Here is a 19,856-nt window from a genome sequence, read left to right as displayed (position 1 = left end):
TAGAATCCCTAGGTTGCTGACTCCAACTCCTTTGATATCTTCAACTAAAACTCCCGATTCCGACTCCCAATTCCATCTCGTTGACTCCTATGTGAAAATCTATTCTGCAGATCCATATACCAGCCTCCCACACCTATTCAGCATGCATTTTATAATTACTTTTCATGTATATCATTTTTGGCGTTTAACATTCACTTGTATGATAATATACTCACATATTCTTTAAAGCTGGTTGAGTGTATAAGTTAAGATAACAAAGGGATAAAAAATTTACAGTAAAATTTTATCATTCTATCAGTTCAAAAAGGAATACAATATTTAAGGATAGGGAAACCTCTTTAGGTCATGGCATTTCGAAGCCAAACACTTCTAATCAGAAGAGGGGAGTAAAGGGAACATGAACTGGAATAGATACATTGAGAGTATTGCCAAGGCTGCTGCAATGAAGGTGGGCTCTCTCTACCGTGCTAGAAAACTACTTACACCTGAAAGTATCCTGTACTTCTATAAGGCCACTATTCGCCCATGTATCGAGTACTGTCACATTTGGGCTGGTGCATCTGCTACTTGTCTCTCACTCCTTGACAGAGTTCAAAAGAGAGTTGCCAATCTGATAGATCCTGAACTGTCATCTAAGCTTCAGCCTCTGTCCCATCGACAAAATGTTGCATCCCTCTTCCTGTACTACAAATACTTTAATGGCGAATGCTCTGACAAACTACAAGCACTTATACCCCCCCCCCGACGTGATTACACCCGACAAACCCTACAAACAACTAAAGTAGAGATTCCTAGGTGTAAGAAAGCATTCTACTACAATAGTTTCTTCCTCAGAACTGCTAGGCTTTGGAACTCCCTTCTGGGATTCTGCTTTCCCAACTGTACTGATATGTAGAACTTCAAGTGTAATGTGAACGGACATCTTGCTACTCATCTCTCTTCATAATACCCCTACAACTTATGTCCCCAATAGTAGCCCCCTACTTCAAAGTGGCACTGTGCCTTGTTTGGGGTGAAAATTGGATGATAAAAAAAAAAAAAATGAAAAAAAAAAAAGGCACATATACAGAGAAGAATTTTTTTAAAAGATAATATTGCCTTTATGGAAAGAAGATCAAAGGAAAAACAGGAAAAAGCTATAAAGGGCTACAGTTGCATGGGTTGCTTCTTATTGATTTAGGCCAGTTTTTTTTGTTTTTTTGGGGGGGGGATAAGATTGTAAATCCAGATCCATCCTGAACTTTGCCAAATTCCATTTGATTTAGGAATTGGATAACTTTCAGATTACAATCCAATTGTTATTCGATGTAATCCACAGTGATCTCACTCAGAATTTTTACTGATCCTGTGTGACGTCACCATCAAAACAAAAACAGCTGTCCAGACAGGATTTGCAAGGATCCAATGGACCAAAATATCTTGATGAAATAGAAGCATTGCAGTATATTACAAAATGACATATCTCCAAAAATAAAAGCAAACCCATACAAAAACTACTAAATTATGCAAATGGTAAAACCAAACAAGAAAACCATGTAAAAAAATAAATTTATTGGACTTAAGGAGTCGCATGAAAAATTCTGACTCCAACTCCTAGTACTCTTAGAAATCTGACTCCAGCTAAAACCTCGAACTACCTTCGACTCCGAAATGCTGGGTGTCATTTTAAGGTAAGATTTCTTCTGTGTACGCACACACTTAACTTTTAAAGTCTGGCGAGATCATACCTATGTAATATTTCTTGTTATTCAGACTTTCTTTAGCAAATATTATTGCCTAGTAAATGATGCTTTTGATTAGTCATTTATTTTATAGGGGCCATAGTGCCTGAGTTCTGCAGTTACATTTTTTTTTTTTTTTTGCACATTGTTCGCATTTTTATTTCTGTTAGAATTTAGGTCAATACTATTTCTTACAATTATATTTTTATCCTTTGTGTTTTTGTTGTTGCTATATTAACCACTTTTCTTACTAATTTTCTTTTTTTTCTGCTCCCATTTAATATTTTATTATTATTAGACAGAGGTTCACTTTGCCTCTAATTCACCTCTTGCTTTGTTCGTTTTTGGAGGAAATAAAGCTTTTATTTGTGTTAGAGGTGACCTAGTTTTAATCTGGCTGTGTTCAGATATGTTTGGTTATATTTTAGTTTATACTAGTTTATTAATTATTATACTGTTTATTAATTATTATTATTATAATTATTAATTATTGTTGTTGTGATTTATTCTATTTTTTAATTTTTATTTTATTTATTTAATCATTTACTATTTTAAAAAAATTAACGTGCTGTTATCCTGAGGTAAAATTTATTTTGTGTATGCATACGTTTGATACTTCACTTCTGTAGTTTAATAAATTTCGAGATTCTTTAAAGTTTAGGATAGCTTATTTCTCATTCAGATATAGTCTACACATCTAAGTTTCTACATATGCTGACTTGCCATACTATTTTCCACTCAACTATCAGCAAGCATTCACTTTCCTTGAGCTCCCAGTAGCCATTTATTAATATTGTTTTTATTCAGTGTTTTTTTTTTTTATGTACTTCTACGGTCATAATGCCTGCTTTTAAAATCCTATAGCTCCATTCCTTGAGTCACTTGCATTCTCTCTGCTTCCTCTTTCCTCAGCTATACTAACATTGTCAACATTTTAAATGTAATGTGAATAAGAATTTTGTTGCACAACTCCCCACTTAAGATGTCTATATAAATTTTCCCTAATTCACAATAGACCCTTATGTCTCGGTGGTAATGTGCTTTGTTTGGGGTGAATTGAAAAAAGAACCAAAATACAAATTTAAAACAAATGGATTCATGTGTCTTCGAACCCAAAATACTTTGCGAGACATGACAATTTGAAATTCCTGAATTAGATTTTCACGTTTTGCAGGATTGTACATTTTGATTCTTTGAGTTAAAACTTTGGCATTTTTAGATCTACAGACACACATCGTCAAAACATTGGTATTTTTTTTTTTTTTTACATAGGCATCACCACATATCAAGGCCAAGCGGCCACTCGAGGATAAGGGTTAAAGAGTGTACAGTAGACATTGGACAATATAGTAATCGTTAGTAATGGAAATTTGGTAAATTTCTAAACAAGTGGAACAGCTCATCAGGAACTTGTTTACGTTAGACTTGAAGACAACCATATTGTAGTCAGCTGGAAAGCAGGAAAACTGAAGACAATTCCACAGGCGTGCAGCTCCAAGAAAGAAGCCCTGCCCATGGAATCTACGCTTAGGTCCAGGCACAGACAAAGAGTGGGGGAGGGGAATTATTGATAGTGTTTTCAGCTAGACGAGTGCCTCTTGTGAAAGCCCGGCATGAGGGGACCATAGACTGAAGCCCAGCCGAACACTCTCCACGAAAATAACGATACAGTAGAGACAAACTCGCAACATCTCCTCCGTGAGATAGAGGCCGCAGGGAAGAGAAAAGGATATCCCCACGAGGCCACGAAGTCTATTTTGAACTCCATCAAGGCAGGACAAGTCCTTTCTAGCAGCTCCTGAACAGATGTGACAACAGCACTCCATCCCCGGACGCACCTAGCTCCCACACAGATACAGAACTGCACCAGCAGTGAGACACCCACTGGATCAATAGAAGGATCCGACCACCCCTCCAGCGGCCCTGGCAACAGACCCGATGCACGCGTTCCATTCAAGATCAGGAGTAAAGGTCAAGCCCAGAAGCTTGTCAAAAATTGAGGCCTCCTCAAGACGAGAGCCATTCATTTCAACTGATGCCAGATGGGGATCAGAACGTTGATGATGTGAAGAGAGAAGTTTGGTCTTAGATGCATTAAAAGTAACCAGCCACTTGTTACCCCACTGTACCACATGCTCAAGATCAGAGGAAAGAGAATCGGAGAGAACTTGGTCGTTTACTGACTTAGATGTGCTACCATAGATGGTAGTGTCATCACCATAAATGTCTACAAATGGTGTAAGGATGTTATTTGGATGGTATGGATTAGGTTCATTTGAATTGGTTTAAAACTTTTTTTTTTTTACAATTATTACACAATTTAGCCAGAGTTGTATCTGTCTGTTTGGATCTAAGAACCAAAAAATAAAAAAGGTGTGGTTATAATCCATACTATGATGTAATGGATGCCACACACTGCTGGGTTAGTACGATTTAAGTCAAGAAAAGTTGCTATTTAAATAGGGCTTCAAAGAATAAGGCTATGATCAGGATATATATAAATCGTTGTTAATGATAACCACGTTCAAAAGATAAGACCACGATTAGGATATAAAGAAATTGTTGTTAATGAAGTTAGGATTAAAAGAATAATGCTACAACCAGAATATAAACAAATGGTTGCTAAGGAATTCGAGCTTCAAAGAATAAGGCTACAATAAGTATATAAGCAAATGGTTGCTAATGAGATCGGGCTTCAAAGAATAAGGTTAGAAACAGGTTATAAAAAAATGGTTGCTAATAAATTCAGACTTCAAAGAATAAGGCTACGATTAAGATATAAGCGGTTGCTACTGATACTGGGCTTGAAATTCTGTACAGACTTCTGAATTCGATGACACACTTGAAAATGCTTGTAGGTTACATTGACTGAAACGTTAAAACAAGATCCAAGAGTTTGAGACAATCGCAGCAAATCAAATACCATAAACTATATGAGAATAAATGCATCCTTCAAGTCTTTCCATGCTTTTGCACCAGCAATATTGAAATCGCCATATCCACTAAATGCAAATAGGCAGTCCATCAAGTGTAAATAGGTCACAAGGGTCCGTTCTTGTTTCTCATCAGGACTCTACAGACAAATTTATCTTTAGTTGACTTTTGACAACTAAATATTTTCATTTACTAGCCAAATCCACATGATTTTTGGAATATAACATCTTCGTTCTGTGACGTGTATGTACATCATAAATATTTTTCTGTATTTTTAAATAATTATAATTCTAAATATGCACTGAATTTTATGTTAAGACTTGAAAGTATAAACATTTAAATTTCTTAAGATGTTTTTTTGTTTTAAACAACCTTTGTTAAAACAAAAGTATATTGTTCTATTTAACTTTTATTGTTTAAATAATTTAATTTTGTTTGTTTAATTAAATAAAAAATGAAGTAAAAATTGAAAAAGCATTTTTCGTTCAGTAATAAGCTTTGGAAGATTGTAGTTAAAAAAAAAAAAAAAAAAAAAAAAAAAAAAACCGACACAATCGCCAAAAGATAAGCATTTTATTATTTCTAGTCACTATTTGGAAAAAAAAAATCACTTGTAAATGCGACTGCTTCACTCGCAACATAAAGCCCTGCTCTTCAGAGAAGTGAAAACATCTCCCCATCCCCATCGATTTTCATCAATTCATTCAGAATTTTGAAATAAATATATACATTTCACAAATTGTACTTAATTGAAGAATTTAATTTTTGCTTCTATTAAAAAATGTTTTGGATTAAGAAAAAGTCTTGAAACCAGGCTTGTTTGGTGGAGGGGGTGTCTTGGAATGAGAGATATGGTACTCACTGGGTGGAAGGAAATGAAAAGATTTCGTTTTCATAAAACAATAAAGGATGGTGTTAGCAACTGGGTGAGATTATAGATAAGATAATGCAAAATGATGTTTTATGTGAAAATGTACTTTTACCAATGTGACCATTTCTGGAATTTATCAACCCTCCCCACACAATCTCTCGAAGTTGCTGTGTCACCCCCAATAATAATATCCCATGCATGGAATATTGTTGTCACATCTGGACTGGTTCAAGAACCACTTGCATCTCCCTTTTAGACAGGGCCCCAAAAAATAAAATCATCTAATATAATAGGTCCTCCACTGTCTACCAAGCATCAACCCCTGTCTCATCACTACAAATTTGCATCCACCATGCTTATTTTACAAATAATTCAATGAAATGTGTCCTGACGAACTTGCTGCATTTGTTCTCTTGGACAGTTAGCAAAATTCCACCACTTCACTGTGGAGGTGCGGAAAACATTTCTCAAACTTTTTGTTTTTGGAATTCACTAACTGCTCTCCATTTCTCTTAGTGTACCAACATGTAAAAATTTAAATGTAATATGAACAAACATCTCGCTTGACAAATCCCCATTTAACATGCTCCTATAAATCTTACCTCAAATTCACACTAGCCCCTTATGCCTCAGTAGCGATTTGCCTCGTTTGAAGTGAATGCAAGTATAAAAAATACAAAAAAAAAAAGAAAAACATTTGTGATATTGTCAGCTCATGGTCCAGGGCATCACCCAATTAACACCCGTCTGGCTGAAACTACTGTCAATAATTTTCCCCACTTTTTATCTGTGCCTAAATCAAAACATAGATTCCATGAACAGAGCTTCTTTCTCAGAAGTGCACGACTGTGGAACTCTCTTCCGTTTGCCTGTTTCCCACCTGACTACAATTTGGATGTCTTCAAGTCCAACATAAACAAATTCCTGAAAAACCGCCCCCTTAAGTAAGACATTCTATCAAATCTCCAATACTAATAGTTACTACAATAATATCTCATTGATTACTGTACACGCAATAACCCTTATCCCTGAGTGGCCTCCGAGCCTTGATAAGTGGTGACCTCCATGTAAAAACAAAACAAAAAAACCCTGTTTGAAATTAGAGCCTATAAATTAGCAAACAAGAAGTCATTCTAGCTTCGATTAAAAAAATTAATAATACAAGATATCCCCTGTAAGGCTGCTTGTACAAAGAATCTATGGTTAAGCAAAGATTGCACAATCCTAAAAAGAACCTTTCCATAAACCACTACAATTGCTCGAGTCCAATGGTAAGCAGTCCATGGTGAGATTTTAATATGTTGTTTTTATTGTAAAAAAACAGCTTTGTAATTTAGCAGATAAACCAACAAACGATTACAACTTTGCAAAAAATAAAAATATACAAGAAATAAATGGCACCGTAGCCAATAAAAGTTAATTGTATACCTACCTGGCTCATTTGTTTGTGTTTTCAAGTAATTTTTATTGCTCAAAAATTCAGTTTTTCTGAGTGGATTTGAAAAAAAATTTTTTAAAAATGGCGGCATCTTTTTTGGATAGCAAGCCTCGTTTTGAATTCAAGGTTTACAGGTGTTTTTAATTTTTTAGGTATTTTTTTACAAGAGTACCCAGCATAGTGTAAACATCCCAACCTTCCCATGTTAAGAACGGCTTTAGAAATAAACACCGCCAAACTCCCCATGTGAGGAACGACTTTCAGAATAAACACCTCGAACCTCCTCATGTGAGAAACGGCTTTCGGAATAAACACCCCCCAACCTCCTCATGTGAGGAATGGCTTTCGGAATAAACACCCCCAACCTCCCCATGTGAGGAACGGCTTTCGGAATAAACACCCCCAACCTCGAAAGCTGTTCTTAAGATGGGGAGGTTGGAATGTTTATAGCATGCTGGGTACTCTTGTAAAAAATACCAAAAAAATTCCAAACGAGGTTTACTTTCCGAAAAAGATGCCACCATTTTTTAAATTTTTTTTTCAAATCTGCTCAGAAAAACTGACTTTTTTTAGATTAAATAAAGAGCAATAAAAACTTGAAAACCAAAACAAATGAGCCAGGTAGGTATACAATTAACTTTTAATGGCTACGGTAACATTTATTTCTTGTATATTTATTTTTTTCGTATAGTCGTTTATTAGTTAATCTGTTAAATACCCAACAACTTTCTCCAAAACAATCGAAGATATATATATACATTTTTTAATTTAAACTGAAACATATAGTAGATAAAGGAAGAGGAAAGATGGGGGGGGGCAAATGGGTGAGGCTAATATTTCAAATTACTTTTAAAAAACATATTTGATAGTGTGTGTTCACATGACTTGGCCAAATGGTGCCTTGTTGAAACTGTACTTATAATTGATATCTGTCAGATTCCTTCTCGATAGTTATTCTTGTGATCTTTGAGGAATAACCGGCATCTTCTTAACAAGCATATATTTGCACACGTCTCTAGAGTTGAATATATATGCGTAGACATACATTCATATATCACACACGCGCACGCACACACATAAACCGGAAGATTTATCAGAGGAAATATGCGAATAATAAAAATGAAGACGATAACACGTTTCTTCAGGAATTATTAAATTACATCAATGGTTCCAGGTTAACTTAAACAAAAATAAAATAAATTTTTATTTTTGTTTTGTTCTATATCCTTATCAGTTTCTTTTTTCTGCAATATATATATAGATTTTATTTTCTTATCATTGTGTTCTGGTTAGGGATGAAGCATCCTACTGGATGCCAGACATTCACTCACTATCTCATACATTCCAACCGAGATTTTTTTAAAGATTCTAACCATCCCTTTAAGTGCAACTGTTTATATCACTCTTGCGCTTGGTTCATTGGGTATATCTATATATAAATTAGAATAAACTGAAATCAATAACAACGTTTGAAAATGCTTAACGCAATACAATTTTACCTTGTGATGCTAATTCTAGCATTCTGAAATTTAAATTATCAACGCCTTTTCTGGAAAAGTGTGAAAACGTTCACTCAGTATCTGACTTCATGTGTCCATTTCTAAGCCAGCTTAAAATTCTCTTCTTTTCTCCAGCTTTTTTGTTCATAATTTAACATACATATATATGAAATAATATTGATAATAATACATGTGTGTGCGTGTATATATACATATATATATATATATATATATATATCTATACTCATATAAATTTTTTTTTTTTCGTGTATTGACATTCATATTAAAAAAAAAACATTTCAGGAAAGTCAGGAAAGAGTGATCACAGCAGCTCTTTTCCAGATGTGGCAGCAGTGCTCCATCTTAGGACGTATGGACGTATTTGACATATAAGTAGAGAATTTCATTTGGAGTGAGATATCTTCTGGAGTGGTAGAATGATCCAACCATTTTTTCCAGCAATCTTGGCAACAAATTTGATGTAAATCTTCCATTTTAGGCCAAGAGTAAAGGTTAGTTTAGGAAGTTTGTTGAAGCAGGATACTTCCTTAAGACAAGAACCATTTATTTCTATTGAGGCCAATTGGGGATCAGAGCGTTGGTGGTGAAAAGATAGAAGCTTGGCTTTGGATGCATTAAAATTAACCAGCCTCCTTTTATCTCTATAGCACCACATCCTCTGTAAGAAATATTAACACATTGAACATCTAACATTTTTACTCTAGAAAAATTGTTTGATCTTGGCATAGGGCTTTATTTTCAATTGCATCACTGGATAGAAAAACAGAGGTGCCACAAAACATGATAAATGAATTGACTTTTGCCAAAAAAAAGGAGAAAAAAACAAAAAGCTGATGTCTATTTTATCATTTTGTTTGTTTACTATCTGATGGTTGCGATTGAGACGGGTTTTGATATATTTAGAAATACCCATGTTCCATCGTACGGTCAAACACTCTGTGGCCCGTAGCCAAGGAAAAGAAAAATGTGAAAGTATTTTTTGAAAGGGGGCCAACCAGCAAGTCAACCAAAAACATTCAACAGGCATTTTATGAAATTCTCTAAATAAAAATAACCTCTACTATATAGTCAACCTATGGCACATGTGCCCACAAAGGCACATTACAGGATTGGAAGTGGTGCACTGAACCTCAGATATAAAAGAAATGTGAATAAGTTTCCACTGAAGCATCCTCTTAAAGCATGCATGCGCGGAAGCGCTCAAGATTTGTATGCTAATGTCTAAGTCGGGCCTACCTACAGCAAAATGAATTCGTCCAAGGATTATAAAATCTGATAACAATCATTTGACGAGTAACTGCATCAGTTTGCCTGGTATGTCATGTTGAGTCATTGCGTTTGGGATCATGTCGAATTGTCGGTGATGTTCGGGTTCGAATCAACAGAGTTGTTAAGGATCGTGTTGTGTCGAATTGTCGAAGGTGTTCGGGTTCAAATCGCCAGAGTTGTTAGGTATTGTGTCATATTGAACCGTTGGAAGTGTTTGGGTTCAAATTGTCAGAATTGTTCGGGATTGTGTAGCTTCAAATCGCCAGAGATGTTTGGGTTTGACTCGACAGTTGTTTAGGATAGTGTAGTGTAGTGTCGAATGAACAGAGATTTTTGGGTTCAAATTGACCGAGGTGGGTCAAGATTGTGTCTGGTCGCGTGAATGAAATTGTTTGGGATCATGCTGCCGCGTGTGATAACAATTTTTTTTTTGTTTTCTCTTCCCTTGTGAAGCAACAGGTCTAGCACTACCCAAGTTCCACCATTACTGATCATGTTGTCTCATCATCTTCCTAACACTTGATCTTGATAAGTGGTGAACAACCCCCAGGTAAAAATTAAAAAAAATAAAAATAAAATATGGTCGTTCATACAAATGAAAAACAGAAAAATTAACTGATTTCTAAAAAATTTTCAAAATAACAAATAAATTTAAATAATTTATTGTGAAAAGCGAATATCGTTTAGGTTAATTTTAATCTATATGTATAAAATACATAAGTAGATGTATGTATGTGTGTGAAAATATTAAATTGGGAAACTCTTAAACTACTGGTCACATAACACTGAATTTAATAGGAAATAGTAATTATACACCAAGGATGGTTTATAATGAGTAAACTCTTTGTTTGGATGGATCTATAATGCGTACAGAAATATTTCGGCAAGTTGAAATGCAACTCGTCAACATATTTCTATTACTTTTGCACTAATGCTTATCCTTCAGCTAACATTCACGTATGTGGAGACTTCAATGTTCACAACGTCGAATGGTTGACCCACTCAAACAAGACCGATGATGAGGGGAGGTTCTGTCATGATTTCTTCATTGCCTATGACCTCACTCAGATTGTTCAGGAATCCACCCGAGTGCCCGATAATGATGGCCAGTATGCGAGCCTACTAGACCTTTTTCTCACAACTTGCCCTGAACTATGTTCAGTTTCTGTTCTGTCGCCTCTTGGATCTTCCGACCACTCTGTTGTATCAATTAAGATAAAAATGAAATGTAATAAGTCCCCAGACGTACCTCTCCATCGTACAGTATATCGATACACTAAGGCTGACTGGGATAGCTTCCGTACATTTATATTTGATCTACCTCTGCATTCCATCTTTAAAAAGGATGTGTCCTCTATAGTATTAGACCTGACTGAATGGTTAATTGTAGGTATTGACCATTTCATACCCTCTAAAAAGTTTCAGCAAAAACCTAACAGCCAGCCATGGTTCTCTCCAGAATGTGCGACTGCCATTGTGCACAGAAATCACTTTTTCCACTGCTTCAAACGTAATAGATGTATGGAAACTAAAGCCGTTTTCAGGACTGCCAGCAACCATTGTAAGAAAGTAATAAGGAACGCAAGAGAGTTGTATGCTCAATCTGTTAAGTCCAAAGTAGCTGAGCAGCGGCTTGGTTCCCACCAGTTTTGGCAAATAGCAAACAGAATCCTGAACAGAAGCGTGTGCTCCATCCCAACTATTATCAATGGACCTGAGGTAATCTCGTCAGCATCAGACAAAGCCAAACTTTTTGTCAAGAACTTTGCAGCTAATTCTACCCTTTGCGACCAAGGCCGCCAACCCCCAATATTTCCTCCTGTATCAGAAAACACGCTATGTGATATACGTATATCTGTACGTGATGTTGCCAAGCTAATCAAGAACCTTGATTCCAGTAAAGCAACTGGCCCGGACGGTATTCCAATTATAGTATTCAAAAAACTTCAACCTGAACTAGCGCCCATACTTACAAAACTGTTTAAACGTTGTCTTAAGGAGAATAGTTTCCCATCTCCCTGGAAAATCTCATCAGTATGCCCTGTATTTAAGAATTCAGGTGATCGCTCATCCCCCTCTCAGTACAGGCCAATAAGTCTCCTGTGCGTCATGAGTAAGTTGCTAGAATCTGTGTTAAATACAGAAGTAATCAACAATCTCAACAAAAATAACCTTCTTAGTGACACTCAATATGGTTTCCGTTCTGCTAGATCTACAGCAGATGTGCTTACAGTTATATCGCATAGGATTAGCAAATCTCTCGACGGTGGCAATCTTTCTAGGGCAATTGCTCTTGACATATCTAAAGCCTTTGATAGGGTATGGCATAAAGGTTTACTTCATAAGATCGCTAGCTATGGTATCACTGGAAAAGTCTTCTCAATTATTAAATCATTTCTTTCTGATAGGTTCATAAGAGTAGTAGTTGAGGGGCAAAAATCAGAAGCTCACAGTATTAATGCCGGTGTCCCTCAGGGGTCCATCCTGGGCCGAACTCTTTTCCTGATCTACATTAATGATCTTCCAAATCACATCCTTACATCATTTGTAGACATTTATGCTGACGACACTACCATTGATGGTAGCACATCTAAGACAGTAAACGACCAAGTTCTCTCTAATTCTCTCTCCTCTGATCTTGAGCACGTAGTACAATGGGGAAAGGAGTGGCTGGTTACTTTTAATGCATCTAAAACCAAGCTTCTCTCTTTACATCATGAACATTCTAATCCACATTTGGCATCAGTTGAAATGAATGGCTCTCGTCTTCAGGAGGCCTCAAGTTTTGACAAGCTTCTGGGCTTGACCATTACTCCTGATCTTAAATGGAACACGTACATCAAATCTGTTGCCAAGGCCGCTGGAAAAATGGTGGGATCTTTCTATCGATCCGGTAGATATCTCACTGCTGATGCTATTCTCTATCTATATAAGAGCCAGGTACGTCCAAAGATTGAATACTGTTGCCACATCTGGGCAGGAGCTGCTAGAAAGGACTTGTCCTGCCTTGATAGAGTTCAAAATAGACTTTGTAGCCTCGTAGGAGATGTCCTTTTCTCCTCCTTGCAACCTTTATCTCACAGAAGAGATGTTGCGAGTTTGTCTCTGATGTATCATTATTTTCATGGAAAGTGTTCGACTGAGCTTCAATCTATGGTCCCCCCTCGCCAAACTTTCACAAGAAACACTCGTCTAGCTGTAAACACTATCAATAATTACCCCCACTCTTTATCTGTGCCTAAACCTAAACGTAGATTCCATGAAGAAAGCTTCTTTCTTAGAACTGCACGCCTGTGGAATTGTCTTCCGTTTTCCTGCTTTCCGGCTAACTACAATATGGTTGTGTTCAAGTCTAAAGTAAATAAGTTCTTGATGAGCCGTTCCATATAAGTTATCAAATTTACCAAATTTTCATTACTAATGATTACTATATTGTCCAATTTCTACTGTACACTCTTTAACCCTTATCCTTGAGTGGCCTCTTGGCCTTGATAATGTGGTGATGCCTATGTAAAAAATAAAAATAAAAAAAAATTCATTCATAGCTGAAAATGGTTTAATTTTAAATCTTTCTTATTTATCTGTTGATAGCTCAACCAGTAGGGAACGTGGCTGGAGCACTAAATATTTTAGTTTCGATTCTAGCTGATGGCACCCAAATCATTTTTATTTTTAAACTTTTTAAATTAGCACTATATATTAAGTACAATATGATATTCAATAGAGAATTGGCTTTGTAATAATAAATACAAAATCTGCATGAATTAAAATGTATTTAAGCATAGATTGAGATTGTCGGACTGACTTCCTCATCTTGGTTGTTATAGTCACAACGTTTCGGCCGTTTTGCCCTCTAGTCTTCATCAGATGTTTTGTATCGAACTGGGGAACCGTTTGTTAGGAGTCTCGAAAAAGTATTTAAGCATATTTTACAATCGGGCAAGGCCTGGTGTCCCTCCCCTTTGCTATTTTCATTGATTCTCTTATTCGATACACATCTATTAATGTGTGATAAAATTTTAAATAACAAAATAATAATTTAATACTATGATGTAATATTCACAGTGACTTTTTTTTCCCCCAGGCAATACCGGGCATCCTTGCTAGTAATCCTTCTTATGCCAGGTTGCAGCTGTCTGCATAAATGATAATAGCCTGAGAGGCATATACATACTTGTAAGGATGGAGATTCAGATAAGGATAACAAAGATGAATATGATGACACAAAAATAAGAGAGAAAAGAGAAAATGAGGAATAAGAGATAAAGAGAACAAAAAGAAAAAAAAAATTTAAAAAAAAAAAAAGAAAGATTAAAAAAAAAGAAAAAGAGTAAAAAAGAAAAAGAGTAAAAAAGAAAGTAAAAAAGAAAAGGAGTAAAAAAGAAAAGGAGTAAAGAAGAGTAAAAAAAGAAAAGAAGAAAAGGAGTAAAAGAAAAGGAGTAAAAAAATGAAAAAGAGTAAAAAGAAAAAGGGTAAAAAAGAAAAAGAGTAAAAAAAGAAAAAGAGTAAAAAAAGAAAAAGAGTAAAAAAAGAAAAAGAGTAAAAAAAGAAAAAGAGTAAAAAATGTAAAAGAGTAAAAAAGAAAAAGAGTAAAAAAAGAAAAAGAGTAAAAAAAGAAAAAGAGTAAAAAATGTAAAAGAGTAAAAAAAGAAAAAGAGTAAAAAATGTAAAAGAGTAAAAAATGAAAAAGAGTAAAAAAAAGAAAAAAAAGAAAAAAGAAAAAGAGAAAAAATGAAAAAGAGTAAAAAAAAGAATAAAATATGAGAGACAAACTAAGGTAAGAATATATTGAGAAAATCTATATATAAAAAAGGAGGGGTCCTCAATCAGAGAGGAATATCAAATTTTTAAAAGAAAAGGAGATAGACTTAATTGGGATTACAGAAAACTGCAAGGCAGCAGTAGCATTTGAAATCAAAGTTCCTATCTCTTAGCTTTTTGCTGTGATAAGGCCCACAAGGCAGTGGTGTTTGATTTTGGGGTTGGTTCCCCTAGTCTTCACCCAACCAAGGGCACCCACAAGACAGTGGGTTGGGGGTTGGTAGTATGCCAGGGTATGTCCACACATCGGTGGGCCATAACGCATTACCTCTAGGGTCCCCTACTACTCCGGGATCTCCTACAAATTTAGCCTGGAGCCGCAAGGCACCCAGTTACCATGTGTGGCCACCGTGGAGGCACTGTAGGAGTCTTGATGATGATGGAGAGGCAGGGAAGACTTATGCATAGCTGCTCCCTTTTCACCATGAGGTTAGCCAGTGGTGTTGTCTGAAAGCGAGAAGGCATGCAAGCATGAACTTAACACTAACTTGTACCTAACACACTAGACGCATCACATCCCCTCGTCGGATCAAGAAACCAAACGCACAGTTTGATTTGTTTTACTTGTAAACAACAATATTCAAAATGGCGACCAGTGAATTTATGGGCAAAATATCAGAAAATGAAGGTCTTAATATCAATGATAATAGTAACTACTTGCTTTTAAATATGATATTCGTTCAAAACAGGCCCGAATACCCTTAAAAAATCAACTTTTTAATTGTAAATCTTAATTTGGTCTACCTACCAGGTCACTAGGCACCTCCAAAAGTCACCACAGAATTACCCCCCCCCTATATGTAAAACGATGTAACTTTATTATAAATTAATATTATCAATATAACTTTTGTACCATTTAAAAAAAGGGCAAAATAAACTAGTAATAATTTAAAAAAAATTTTTTCATCGTACGAAAATAATGAAATTGTGAGACGAAAATCGTGTTTACATAATCGGAGCTTTAAAATAACGTTCTCATATAGTAAGCATTTCGAACGTGAAAACATGCCCGTGTTTAATAAATCTAGCAAAAATCAACTAATGGTCAGATTTTCGTGAAATTTTCGATACTTATCCATTTTAGAATGAAATTACATATAAAATGCAGTTTCTGTAAAATATACGAGGGGAAATATTTTTTTTAGTGCGTGTCCCCCCCCCCCAATTTATTTTTTTTCGAAATTTGAACAAAATACATTTAAATCTATCGAAATTTCTATTTATTATGAAACATAAGAGTTCAAATAAGTAAAACATTTTTCTTTTAATTTAAATACACGTATTGAACAAAAACTTACCTTGAAGTTGCAATTAAAAAGATGATATAAATTTAATATTATTATGTTTTTTTAATAGCGTTCTTTCGAATTAATATATACTACAACCAGTTGAATTGCCAAGACAAAGAAACTTCGTAAACATTAAATTTAAAAGATTAAAACGATTAAAATTTCATTATTTTAAAATTTTCCGTTACAACATAGATTTTTAATTAATTGTATTTAAATTTCTTTTTAAATATTAAGTTTTAATATAAACATGGCTCTTGTCAGCTATTTTATCTCCAGATTAAAACCGATTTGAAAATATTATTGCACAAATATTAAACATTTTGTAGGCCTCCCTCATATTTTGTTTGTCTCTTTTTACCGAACAAAATATGGAAGCCGTAGTTAAGCAAATGGACATTCAGTAAAACCGTATTTCATATTTAATATACAAATGTTTATAATATTATTAATCGTTAAACTGTGTAAATCTTAAAACCTAACAAAATTATGACAAAAATGAATTATTAATTGCAGTTTGAAGAAGATAAACAAAGGTTTTAAAAAATAATTAAGTCGCTTCTGCTTTTCCATAGTTCGTATAGTTAACAGAAGTCTGACATCACGGAATCATCCTTTTTTCACAATTCTTCACATTCGTTTTGGCAGTGCCTACAGATCACAAATACTTTTTTTAATGCACTTATTGACCTCTGGCCATTAATATTTTTTATTAAAAATGTTTTTTTCAAAATCAATAAATATAAACACCTTTTACTTTTAAAATATTAGATGTCTAACAGAAAATGCCATGAGGAGAGAAAAATACAATATTTATTCAAGGTTCTTTTCCGACCATCCCTTTTTTTTCTTTTTTTTTTTTTAGTTAATTTTAAATTGAATCAAAGGGAAGATCTTCAATGAATATATACTACCTTTGATGATCTTCGGTAATGAAACATGGGCCCTGACAACTCGCCAAAGTGAAATCTTGGCAGTGGCACAAAGGAAGATGGAGAGGATAATGTTGGTGTTGGGCATCACTACAAGACAAACATCTGGATCCGCCAACAAGTTTTTGACATCAATACTGCCATCAAGACATCCAAACACAAATGGGCAGGACGCGTAGTCATAGAACATGACAACAGATGGTCCATCAGGACAACGGAATGAAACCTCCTGAACGTAAGAGGCCGAAGGGAAGACGAAGAACGAAGTTGAGAGACAACCTGGTACAACACATGGGTCCCACATGGCAGCGGATAGCTTGGGGCAGAAATAGATGGTTAAAGTCCAGAAAGGGGTTCTTCATTGAGTGATAAAACCCTTGTTGATATTAATTAATTGATATTGAATTTTAAAAGGTATTCATTTTTCATTAATTCGTTTCAAAACTTATTAATAAAATTATTAGAACTTCATGTGCGTTTTGTATGTTTTCTCGCAACTCCGTTACTTTGAATAAAAATAAATTATTTGCCATTAGATAAATGCAGAAGCGTAAAATAAAACGAACATGTTCAAAATCTTATTTAAAAAAAAAAAAACAAAAAAAAAACAGAAATTTTGTAAAATAAAATAAAATAAATAAATAAAAGACGAAACAAAAATGAAAGTAAAAATACTCCCAGGTGACGACGGGTGAGTTAACTAATTAGACCATAAAAAAAAATAAAGGTACAAAAATCATTGATATAAATAATTAAAAAAGAAACATAATTAAATCATGTAGACTCATCGTATTATAGATTTACACGTAAAATAAAGAGTTAAAAGTTTATCAGACACAAAAAGGTCGGTTAACTTAACCAATGGTTAAGATAAATCGGACATGTTTTACAAGAGAACAGACCGAAAAAGCGATAAATAAAAAACAAAACAAAAAGAAAACAAAATAAATGGGAGTTGCGTTACACACAGATTCGAAAAAAAAGCGGTCAAAAACAAATATATGACAAATATTATCAAAGGCAAGACAAGTTACTCTTCTACCTATCTGGAAAAAGTTTTTAGTGGTTTTATTCACTTTAAAACGTAATCGGTTCGAAAATCATAGTGTTTATAGATACATTTAAAAAAAAATGGCAGCATGCTCGCTATTCAACACGGTAAGTTTGAGAAAATGAGTTCAAACAAACAAATTATACAAAATACTGTTAGAACCTCACCGATTATATGTTTGCCTATGTCACGGTAACATATATTAAGTGAGTTTCTAACACTATTTTGTATAATTTTTTGTTTAAACTCGTTTACCCGAAACTTACCGTGTTCAACAGCGAGTATGCCGCCATTTGCATTTTTCATATACATACATCGGTAAACACTATGTTTTCCGAGCAGTAAACGCGTTACATTAAATAAAAACATTAAAAAAATTATCTAGTTAGGTAGAAAAGTAACTTATCTTTCCTTTGATAACATTTATTTCTTATATATTTGTTTGTTTTTTCACAACTTTTTCAAATCTATGTGTACAGTAAAACAAACCCAATAAATGTTAAAGGCAAAGATAAGTTACTTTCCTATCTAGTTGGATAAGTTTTTGGTGTTTTAACTTATTTTAAAGTGTTTATTAAGTTAAAAATACAAGTAGTGCTGACTGAGTGCTGGTGCTGGTGTGCTGACTGCTGAGTGCTGCAGTGCAGCACTCAGCAGTCTGAGCTAAAACGAAAACAAAGATGGCGAAATGATGCTGTCAACTTTGGAGTCTCGAGAATTGCTCAAAACTCGAAAATAAAATAAAGAATCCACCTAAAAAATATCGTGAGATTTATTGGGCGAGTTACTAGAGTTACCAATATTTTTTTTTTTTTTCGAGTTTTGGGCGATGCTCGGATGTCCAAAAGGGTACAATCTCATGTTGACAGCTTTTTTTTCGTTTTAAGCAGCAGCACTGCAGCAGTAAGCAGCACTACTTGCATTACAAATTGGTACTTGTACAGTTTAATCAAGACGGTATTTTTTTAGATTAGGTTTCACCTCCACAATTTTCTTTTAAATGACAACTTTCAAAGGTTTTCGACTATTGCTGACTACGAAAATTGCATTGAAATTTTGCAGAAATAATTAGTTATCGAGATATAAAAAGTTGTATTATGCATTGTATTTTTTGGCGGCCATCTTTTTTTACGCGCGTGCAATGTCAGTCAGAGATGAGTAGATTTGTTTATGGCGCGCGCACGCGCGAAAAATGGCCGCCAAAGAATACAATGCATAATACAACTTTTTATATTTCGATAACTACTTCTTTCTGCAAAATTTCAATGCGATTTTCGTATTCAGCATAGTCGAAAACCTAACGAGTCGTCATTTATAAGAAAATTGTTGAGGTAGACCTAATCTGAAAATTTCCCTAATTTTTTTTTTCAGAGAACTTCATTCCATAACGGATACGTACAATATAATATTTTTTTCGATATTTTCATTTTTTAATGTCTTCATTAAACTGTACAAGTACCTAAAAATTTAATAAACGCTTTAAATAAGTTAAAACACCAAAAACTTATTTAGGTAATTAGAGAAGAGTAACTTATCTTGCCTTTGGTAACATTTATTTGTTATATGTTTGTTTTTAACCACTTTTTTTTATCCTGTTTATTGTAAAACAGGCCCAGATAATCAAATAAATAATACCATAAAAACAATCTATGAAGAAAAGGATGGTTCTTTTTTTTAGATCAGTGATTCTTTCTAGAAATATTGTCCATCTTCATTTAGAAGCACGAATGAATCTTCTTAATACTCGACTTTTATCTTATAAAGTTCAATTCTTAACAGGAAAGAATTTTTCAGGGTTATCGTTAAGATTCGCATTCCCTTGTTTACAAAGGCTTTTTTGAAGCAAATTTTCATTTACGGATGACCAACAGTGTATATAATTCGCGGCCTCAAAATATAACTTTTATAACAAAAATATATTTATTAACTGTTTTTTTTTTTTTGTTGTTGATCAAACTTTTTTTTTTCCAATAGTAAAATGAAATAAGATTTTTTTTTTTGGTGTCTATT

The sequence above is a fragment of the Euprymna scolopes genome, chromosome 19 (assembly GCF_053919585.1).
Source record: "Euprymna scolopes isolate OS-2025 chromosome 19, ASM5391958v1, whole genome shotgun sequence".
Classification (NCBI taxonomy): Eukaryota; Metazoa; Mollusca; class Cephalopoda; order Sepiida; family Sepiolidae; genus Euprymna; species Euprymna scolopes.
The sequence above is the reverse complement of the archived record's forward strand: the minus strand, read 5'-3'. Positions refer to the sequence as shown.